General features: G+C 41.7%; 1 protein-coding gene across 2 annotated transcripts in view; it reads left to right on the top strand.

The window, feature by feature from the left end:
- The first annotated feature begins 4,763 nt into the window (after positions 1–4,763).
- ATL3 (atlastin GTPase 3) overlaps positions 4,764–10,111 on the top strand; it is a 28,136-nt gene continuing 22,788 nt past the window's right edge. Inside the window, exons 1-2 of one of the 2 annotated variants that reach the window (XM_087913676.1) lie at positions 4,850–4,891; positions 6,176–6,247. The gene's annotated coding sequence lies outside the window, so the exon portion shown is untranslated. Of the gene's footprint in view, positions 4,892–6,175; positions 6,248–10,111 lie in introns of both variants that reach the window. The other variant, XM_087913675.1, reaches the window with a different exon arrangement.

The raw sequence follows: 10,111 nt of genomic DNA, 5'->3' as shown, positions 1-10,111 counted from the left end.
TAGTCTATTCTCTGATGCCCTTTTCCTCTTCTGAATTTTAAATGTGTGTTTTTTTAAAATTACATCCTGTTATTGCATGGATGTTTTTATTGAGTTAGCCATTCCAGACTTTGCTGAGGTCAGATGGGTGGATGCATAAATATAGCCCATGTAGTAAATAAATAATAAGAATACTGTAAAAAAAAAGCCTCCATACCTATTCGACTTTGGTTGACCTTGGAAAAGTCTTGGTGGTGGTGGTTGTGTAGGCTGGACCTAGAAATAGAAAAATTTCTTGAAAGCAGAGTGTGGCAAATCATTTTTATATAATGTCTGTTGTTGTCTTTGTAAGGAGTCCGGATCTCATCAGCAGGCTTTTTAAAAAACGTATGAAAAATTCTGTATCAGAAAATGTTAAACTTAGCTCTAAACCAGCCATGGTTGTATGTTTTTCATACACAACCCATACCTGGTGCTTGACTTAACAAGCTTTCATTTACTGAAAAAAAAAAGTGACTTATATCTGGTCTTTGCATTACAAACATTGCAGCATCCTCATGCTCAGATGATACCAAATTTCAGGCACTCAGCCACCCACATGTATTTATGATGGTTGCAGCATCTTGCTGCCGGCTGCCTGCAATTTGGCAGTTCGAATCTCACCAGGCTCAAGGTTGACTCAGCCTTCTGTCCTTCCGAGGTGGGTAAAATGAGGACCCAGATTGTTGGGGAGGGGCAAATATGCTGACTTTGTAATAGAATACTTGATAAAATACAATATTTTATTGGCCAAGTGTGATTAGACACACAAGGAATTTGTCTCCGGTGCATAAGCTCTCAGTATATATACAACAATAGGGATAGATCATTATCACAGTCATTGTGAAATACATTTATCATAAAACATTGGATAGATACAACACTTAGTGATGGTGATGGACACTAAATAAGCAATCAATATAAATCATACCAGGATACTACGTAAGATACAGCATTTGTGAAATGACTGAGAGTCGAACGTGATTCAAAGTCTTTGCTTTTTATGCACCAAATGACACGTGTTAGGGTTTTGTTTGTTATAAGAAAGCATAGTAATTCAAATTATACAGAGGACAATGTAGAACAGATTGCAGATTTGTATTTACAAAATAAGAAAAAACCTTTATACTATTAACTGAATAAAATACATTAAATATGCAAATTGTGCATCACTTAGGGCTGTAAAGCACTGTGAATATAAATGTAAGTACTATTGCTATTCCTTCCTCCCTTCCTTCCTTCCTTCCTTCCTTCCTTCCTTCCCTCCCTCCCTCCCTTCCTTTCCCTTCCTTCAAACCACATGCCCACTAGAGGACAGCAAAGAGCCACAAAACTCCAGCTTTTGCTGCCACCTAGAGATATTTTTTTTGTACAGCCCTGTACAGATAGTCCTCGCTTAATGACCAATCGTTTATGACCATTCAAAGTTGTGACAGCCAAAGAACAGGAAGGCTGCATGTCAGATGGGTCAACTTTATTACCAGTTGTGGTGTTCTGCAGTCACAGGACTGCAATTGATGATGGTTTTTGCGGCTTTCTGCAAATGGGTTTGCTTAACGACCACAGTGTTTTCTTAATGACCACAGCATTTGCTTAATGACCACCGTGAAAAAGGATAGAAAATTATGTCCAGGCCTTCACTTAGGACCATGAAATTCCAGGTGCAATTATAGTCGTACGTTGAGGACTACTAGTAACCTTGTTGTAGAAAGTCAGCTTAGCACAGTGGTGAAGGGTCCAGTCTAGAAATCAAGAGACCATGAGTTCTAATCCCACTTTGGACACAAAGCCAGTCGGGTGGCCAGGGGCTAGGAAGGAGACAATGGCAAGCCACTTCTGAAAAACCTTGCCAAAAAAACTGCAGGGATTTGAACAGAAGAAAAAATATCTCTGCTAAGCTAAATCCATTTTCTTTTAAGTCAAGTTTTTTTTTTAATTTATATATAAGCATTTTGAATACAGTGTATTGTCTGGGTATACCATTTTACAAAAGGAAAAAGGAAAAAGAAATAGTAACATATATACTGATAGCGATAGTAGTAGTCCCACAGAATGATTCTAACCATATTTATAATTATGTTAGCTTATTTGTAATCCTATTGATTATATTAGCATACTTACAGTTATAAACAACGTTCATGTTTAATTTATACATAACAATGCTCTTTCTTCATCTAATTTCTACCTCTTATCTCTAACCATTGATAAAACCTATTCTACGTTAAATAATAAATAATTCTGTATCTCCTTTATCTTTTATTTTCAATGTCAACCCAATATTTCTTGCACAACGCAATATTTTCCGAATTATATTTTCATCTGATGGGGTGTTCTCATTTTTCCAATATTGTGCAAATACAATTCTCGCTGCAGTCAGTACATGTAAATATTAAATATATACTATATAGATTAAATCCATTTTCTGTGCCCTATTCTATTTCTATTTCACCCCTGCATAAACCGAAAAATGTTTGCATAAATGCATGAACCCCCCCACCAAAAGAAAGTGGGTGAAACCTCTGAGGAAAACCCAGCCAGAAAATGGCTATTGAAATTCTCTTCAAATATCCAGAGGAATGCACTGCCTTTCTGAATGGCTTACGGAAAGATTGAAGAAAACTGGGTTGGTTTTATCCAGCGCTCTGCAACAAAGTCTAAAAATGTTTTTTTTTAAGAGATTAGGCACCTTTGAAACATGCCAAACCAGTTCTTTATAAAGCACTATGAAAGGCAAGAAGCGGGAAAATGGCAGTCAGCTTCCAACTTTTACAGCTGGGATCTCCTACATTTTCCGAAGCAAAAATCTTTTGCTTGCTACGGGTCAGGGAAAAAAAACCCCTATTTGCATATGTTTCCTTTCCTGAATTTCACCTTTGTGATTATCATCAAAGCTGCATTTGCAAAAGAAATGAGAGTGCAAATATAAGGGATTTAATTGTACTCAGTATCAGCACTGAAAAAGTGGCTGATAACCCATTTTTCATACTTAGATTCATTTAACAACCTAATAACCGCAGTGATTCACTTAACACTTGTGGCAAGAAAGGTCGTAAAATGGGGGCAGTGCTCACTTAACAATTGTCTCGCTTAGCAACAGAAATTTTGGGCTCCATTGTGGTTGCATTAATTAAAGCTTTACCCAGAGAGCTGGGTCACTGCACAATGTTAATTTTCTCTGCTTGCATTTCTCTTGGCTCCAATCGCCAAAGCACCCGAAGGCAGGACCAGAAACAATGGTTGGAAACTAATCAAAGAGAGGAGCAACTTGGAAGGAAGGAGCAACTTCCTAACAGGGAGGACAATTAACCAGGGGGACTTCTTGTCACCAGAAATCATGGGCGGTCCATCACTGGAGGTTTTTAAGAAGAGACTGGACAGTCCCTCGTCTGAGATGGTATAGGTTCTCCTGCTTGGACAGGACTAGAAGATCTCCAAGGCCCCTTCCAGCTCAATTCTAATTCTAATTCTGAATCCTATTCTATTCCGTTCTATTCTACTCTACTCTATTCAACTGACATCCTGCAGAAGTGTCCCATTCCAAAACCTGTCATCCCAGGCCACATGGCTGGGAATAGAACAGAATAATAGAATAGAAATAGAATAGAATTAGAATAGAATAGAATAAAGAATAGAATAGAATAGAATAAGAGTAGAATGGAATTAGAATAGAATGAGAATAGAGAATAGAATATTTAAAATAGAATGAGAATAGAATAGAATTAGATTAGAACAGAATAATAGAATAGAATGAGATTAGAATTGAATAAGAATAAAATAAGAATAGAATAGAATGAGAATAGAATTAGAGTAGAATAAAATGAGAGTAGAATTAGATTAGAATAGAATAATAATAAAATAAGAATAGAATAGAATAAGAGTAGAACAGAATTAGAATTAGAATTAGAACAGAATAGGGAATAGAACAGAATAGAATAGAATAGAATAGAATAGAATAGAATAAGGAATAGAATTAGAATAGAATGAGGGTAGAATAATCAGAATAAAGAGTAGAATAGAATTAGATTAGAACAGAATGAGAATAGAGAGTAGAATAATTAGAATAGAATGAGAATAGAATGAGAATAGAATAGAATGAGATTAGAATAGAATAAGAATAAAATAAGAATAGAATAGAATTAGAATTAGAATTAGACTAGACTAGAAGAGTTGGAAGGGACCTTGGAGGTCTTTTAGTCCAACCCCCTGCCTAGGCAGGAAACCTTACACCCACTTCAGACGAATGGTTATCCAATCTCTTCTTGAAAACTTCCCGTGCTGGAGCCTTCACAACCGCTGGAGGCAAGTCGTTCCACTGATTAACTAATTGAATGATGGGAGGGGGGCGCTACCCTCCTCCTCCTCCTCTTCCCTCCCCGCTCCCACCCTCCCCTTTCACATTGGGAAAAGCGTCCTTAAAAGGCCTTCCAACATCACAGATTCTTCTTTCCTTGCGGGCCTTTTTTTTTTCCTCCTGAGAATGCCCATGGCGGGTTCTGGACTTCATCTCCCGAAATGCCTTGCGCCAAGAGCAAGCCCGAGAAAAATGCGCCCCCGCGTCCTCTCTCGGGAGTTGTAGTTCGCCAGGCTTCCCCTTCCGGCAAAAGCGCCCCCCGCCCCCAGCTGACGGACTTCATTTCCCGGCGTGCCTCTCCGGAGGAGCCCCCCTCTCCCCCTCCCTTCTCTCTCTTGCAAGGCTGCCCGCGCCTTCTTCTCCCCGCGTGGTGCCGGCTCCGCCTTTGGTTTGCACGGCCATGGGGCGGGAAGAGGGGCGGGCGGGAGGCGGCGGCTGCAGCAGCGGCTCCGTGTCATTCCTTCGCCAGCAGCGGCGGCCGCGGAGTTAGCACCGGGGGGCTCATCAGACTGGAGGCTGCCGGTAGGGACTCCCCTCCTCGGCTTGCAACGGGCAGCCTCTCCATTGCACCTTCTTGGGGCTTTTTTCTTTTTTAGGGGTGCGGGGGGGGGAAAGCACGGTCCCCCCCTCTTCCCATGGGGTGGGGTGGGGCGGGAGGAAAGATGTCCCCCCCCCCCCTAGTTTGCAAAGGGTACTCAACCACCCTTCCCCTAATCCCCAGCCAGTGACAAGCAGAGGAAAACCCAACCCCCCCCCTCCAGGTCCCACTCCCAAAGCAAAGAATGCAATAGTTGGCCTTTGGCCAAGCGGGTTGGGGATGATGGGCTTTGGGGGACTCAAAACATCTGGAGGGCCCCGTATGGCCTCTCGGGTGCTGGATGCAATTCATCAGCTTTGGGAAGGGTGAGAAAGGAGGGGAGGAGTGTGTATTATATTATTGTTTTATATTATTTTTATGATTCCTGCCCCCCCTTCCTTTCTTTAATTGCAACGTCTGGGTGCTTTGTAGGATCATCGCCAAGGTTTCTGCTTCGTTGTTGTTGCGGTTTACAAGATCATGCACACACATGCGCTGATCCACAAATCGCCTAATCCTCGTTTGGGGTTGTGTGTGTGTGTGTGTGTGTGTGAGTTGGGGAGGGGGAAGAAGGCAGGTTGTTGTGCAAACTCAGCCATCTTGTACTACTTGAAGAAATGCCAAGCAAAGGGTGCAAAGCAAACCATCCAACAACCGTATATCTATGTCCTGGCTGAGATTCTGATGCTAATCCACTCCCTATCCTCATTTCAAGGATCCCAAAAGAGAGGAGGCAGTGCAATTAGTATTGTTATTATTTAATCTTTAGTGAGATTCACAGCCTTTTGGGGCTGGTTGGTAGCTCAACAGCTCGAGTCCTATCCAGGGACCTAGGAACTGTACAGGTAGCGTCAGAGGATATAAGCTGTTCCCAGTAGGGTGGGTTTTTTTTGGAGAATCAGGGTATTCAAGTCTGATAAATTCACAATTTCCAAATAGCGAGGCAGCCTTTTAGGTATTGCTCTAAGGGCTCCAATTACAATTGGGATAACAACTTCTTCTTCTTCTTCTTCTTCTTCTTCTTCTTCTTCTTCTTCTTCTTCTTCTTCTTCTTCTTCTTCTTCTTCTTCTTCTTCTTCTTCTTCTTCTTCTTCTTCTTCTTCTTCTTCTTCTTCTTCTTCTTCTTCTTCTTCTTCTTCTTCTTCTTCTTCTTCTTCTTCTTCTTCTTCTTCTTCTTGTTCTTATTATTATTATTATTATTATTATTATTATTATTATTAAATCTTTAGTGAGATTCACAGCCTTTGCAGCTGGTTGGTAGCTCAACAGCTCGAGTCCTAACAGACCTAGGAACTGTTCAGGTAGCGTATTATTATTACTATTATTATTATTTCCTCCAGGGGGATTCTGTTTCCTCCCATCTGCCTTCGATGTGGGCCTTGCGGCATTTTATTTATTTAAAAAAAAAGAATGGCTTATCCTTGCATTGTGATAAGCGTCTGTTCCCGCTTAAGGAATATTGAACCGGTTTTCCCACATGTTTCTTAATCTGTCTCATTTCAACTTGCGGGTCGGGTTGCAATCCTTTCGCAACAGGTTTACAGCCGCCAGGGAGCCCAAACTTTCTGCGGCTTTAAGCAAGAAAAACAGTTTGGTGAATTTTTGGCCCAGTTTCATCATCTCCCCGGCCGCTGTTGTTAAGCGAATCACTGCAGTTGTTCAGCTGGTGGCGCGGTTGTTAAGTGAATTTGGAGGTCGTAAAGGGGATCACGTGATTTCCGAACCATTTGACTTTTGAACCAGATGACTGTGGCGATGCCAAACGGTCGTAAGTGTGAAAAACTGTCATAAAGCATTTTTTTTTGTGCTGTTGTAACTTCGAAAATTATTATTAAATTAGCCATTAAAAGAACAGTTGTAAGTCAAGGACTACCTGTAGTTTTGAAGTCAGCTTGGTTCTCTTCAACCTGCGACCTCCAAATATTTAGAATGTGCAGCATCCACTGTCTTGACCGCCAGATGGCTCGAACTGATGGGAAAAAAATAGAAAATTAATACAGATCTGGAGAATCTCACTCCCATCGTCCTCCCCAGCTCAAGTGTTTGGGCTTTGATGGGCTGTGTACTTGGGTGTCTTGTTTCAGCTTCCTAAAAACCTTATTTCAAAGCTTTCTTTGAATTACATTTTATCTAGATTGGTATTTTCCACTTCAAATTGTGTGGGAATTCTGGGAATTGAAGTCCCTGTGACTTAAAATTGACCACCATGGAGAACCATTGATCTGTAGACTGAGTTAGCCTTGCAGCGTTTTAAGGAGCCCGGCGCCTTATCTGATTGTAATTGGAGACTTTTTTTCCTTGCAAGGAGAATAAAAATACCAATGATTGTGAGTGACAAGTGCTCGGACATTGTTCACCTTCAAGATCAGAAACGGGAATGCCTCTTGGGTTTTGGGGGAGCTCTGCGGTCCCGTCAGCTCAACCTTCTTGAGAAACCAAAGACTTTTCATGCGTGATCCTTTCCGCCGCTTGACCACAGATGGCTCACAAACAAAGGAAAGAATTTGCATGTTTCTCCTCCGTCCCCATCATGGAATAACAGAGTTGGAAGGGATCTTGGAGGTCATCTAGTCCAACCCCCTGCTCGAGCAAGAGAATCTATTCCAAATATTAGCCTCTATCCTAGAATCAAACTCACAGCCTCCTGATTGTGATCCACTGGGGCGTGGACCTTTCTGTCCTCAGATGGACGGCCGTGCTAAGGTCCACCCTAGGGGATGGCCAGAAAGCTACGGTTTGCCTTGTAGAAAGCTGTTCCTTGGATCCTAGAATTTCCAGGATGGAGCCTCCATGGAGAGGGGCACTGTGCTTCTAAAGCCCAGTTTATTGCAAGGATTAACAGAATAATGGATGGAGGGATTTTGGAGGTCTTCCATCAAACAGAAGACCTTATTGCAAGCCAAGTGGTTGTCCAATCTCTTCTTAAAAACTTCCATTGTTGGAGCATTCACAACTCCTAGAGGCAAGTTGTTCCACTGATTAATTGTTCTCACTGTCAGCAAATTTCTCCTTACTTCCAGGTTGCTTCTCTCCTTCATTAATCCCCATCCATTGTTTCTTGTCCTGCCTTCTGGTGTTTTGGAGAATAGCTTGACCCCCTCTTCTTTGGGGCAGCCCCTCAAATATTGGAAGTGTGCTGTCAAGTCACCCCCTTTCCATCTTTTCATTAAACTGGACAGACCCAATTCCTGTAACTGTTCTTTGTATGTTCTAGCCTCCAGGCACTTAATCATCTCGGTTGCTCTTCTCTGCATTCTTTCCAGAGCCTTGGTATCTTTTTTTTTTATATATAATGTGATCAAATATGGTCTTACCCAAGGTATTATTATAAAGTGGTATTAACACTTCACGTGATCTTGATTCTATCCCTCTGTTAGTTTCCTGCTTTGCTTCCAAGCTCGGTTAAAAAGTCTTACTGATTGCTGGACGCTGAACATAGCAAATGAAAACAGCACGGAGGTTTAAGCAACAAGTCCAGGTTCGTTTCTTCTCTCTCTCTCTCTGCTCCATAATGTAAAACAGACAGGGAGCGGTCTTTATCCTGACTCACTGCATCCACGGGCTTGGCTGGCAGCATCTATGGTATGTTTGAGTGGATTGTGCTTTTTGGCTCGGTTTGCTCCTCTGTGTGCGTATACAAGAATGCAGAGCTGCCTTCTTCCTTTCACGGAAGTTGGGACTTTCAAAAAAGCGTGGAAAGGCCCTTCCAAAACTTCTCGTTAGCAAAACAAGCCACAAACAATTGAAATCTCTTAAGGGAGGCCTAGATTTCCAAAGATCGACTTCCTTTTAAAACAAAAAACAAAAAAACCTGCCCAAATTGGACAGAAACAGCCCAGAGAGGGAAAAAAAATCCTTGGTATGGTTTTTGAGCAGGGTTTTTTTTTTTTAAAAAAATAAATGCTAACTTAAGCGTGCCATGCGTGCTTCCATTTCAGTGTTTTGGTTTTCTTTCTTTTTTTTTTAAGAAGGGGTGGGGTGGAAAAAGGAATTTTCTCAAAATTTGGCCTCTTTCCCAGCTCTCGGTTTTCCTGAAAACTGAAAAGGGGAGCCATTTTAATTCCGTAGAAGTGATTTTTAAAAGCCTCATGTGCCCTATTTAGGAGAATTATGCCCCCTGGGTTGGGATCCCCCTGCTCCCAAATCCCCTTTGCTTCCCCCATCCAGTTCTTCTCCCGCTGTCTGTTCATTCACAGGCCCTTTTGTGTTCTCCTTAGCTTTCTATTTTGTTATTATGGACCATCCATGTTGCTGATAGGAGCAAAAATCTTGTCCCTTCTGAATGCAAAACTGCATTCGGTTTTGGTTGCCACGGTGTAAAAAAGACGTGGAGACTCTGGAAAGAGTGCAGAGAAGAGCCACAAGGATGAATAGAGGACTGGAGGCTAAAACATATGAAGAACGGTTGCAGGAACTAGGTATGTCTAATGAAAAGAAGGACTGGGGAGACATGATAGCAGTGTTCCAATATCTCAGGGGCTGCCCCAAAGAAGAGGGAGTCAAGCTATTCTCCAAAGCACTTTGAAGGCAGGACAAGAAACAACAGGTGGAAACTCATCCAGGAGAGAAGCAACTTAGAACTTAAAGAGAAATTTCCTGACAGTTAGAACAGTTAATCAGTGCTTGCCTCCAGAAGGTGTGAATGCTCCAACACTGGAAGTTTTTAAAAAGAGGTTAGCTAACCATGTGTCTGAAGTGTTGTAGGGTTTCCTGCCTAAGCAGGGGGTTGGACTAGAAGACCTCCATGGTCCCATCCAACACCGTTATTCTAAGACACCACTTAAAAGGAGGGATGTAGCTTAAAGTTCCAATTTTCTTGGCCAAAAGTCCTTGGCTTTTCCAAGAACGCATGACCCAGCCTTCCTTGAATAGATAGGAAGAGGAAGAATTTGCTGTAGGGGCCTTGAGTAACTTATAACGATAATAAAAAAAGGAACATTTCTGCTGGGCTTTTGAACTCAAGATGCTCAGGGTCGTCTGAAAGAAAGATTAAAAGAGTAACAGTCCTTGCTTAAATCTAAAACACACAATACACAGAAAAGAGACTCACCAAGAGATGTCTCTTCAGGCAGAATGTTGATAGGCTAAAAAAAAAAAAGCTATTTTCTAAAATAACTAAGACCCAGTTAGTTGGTCAATGCGATGAGTGGTTTTTCTTCCTGCAA

The sequence above is a fragment of the Pseudonaja textilis genome, chromosome 16 (assembly GCF_049901715.1).
Source record: "Pseudonaja textilis isolate UNSWEBS1 chromosome 16, rPseTex1.2, whole genome shotgun sequence".
Classification (NCBI taxonomy): domain Eukaryota; kingdom Metazoa; phylum Chordata; class Lepidosauria; order Squamata; family Elapidae; genus Pseudonaja; species Pseudonaja textilis.
This window is presented reverse-complemented; position numbering and strand designations above follow the sequence as displayed.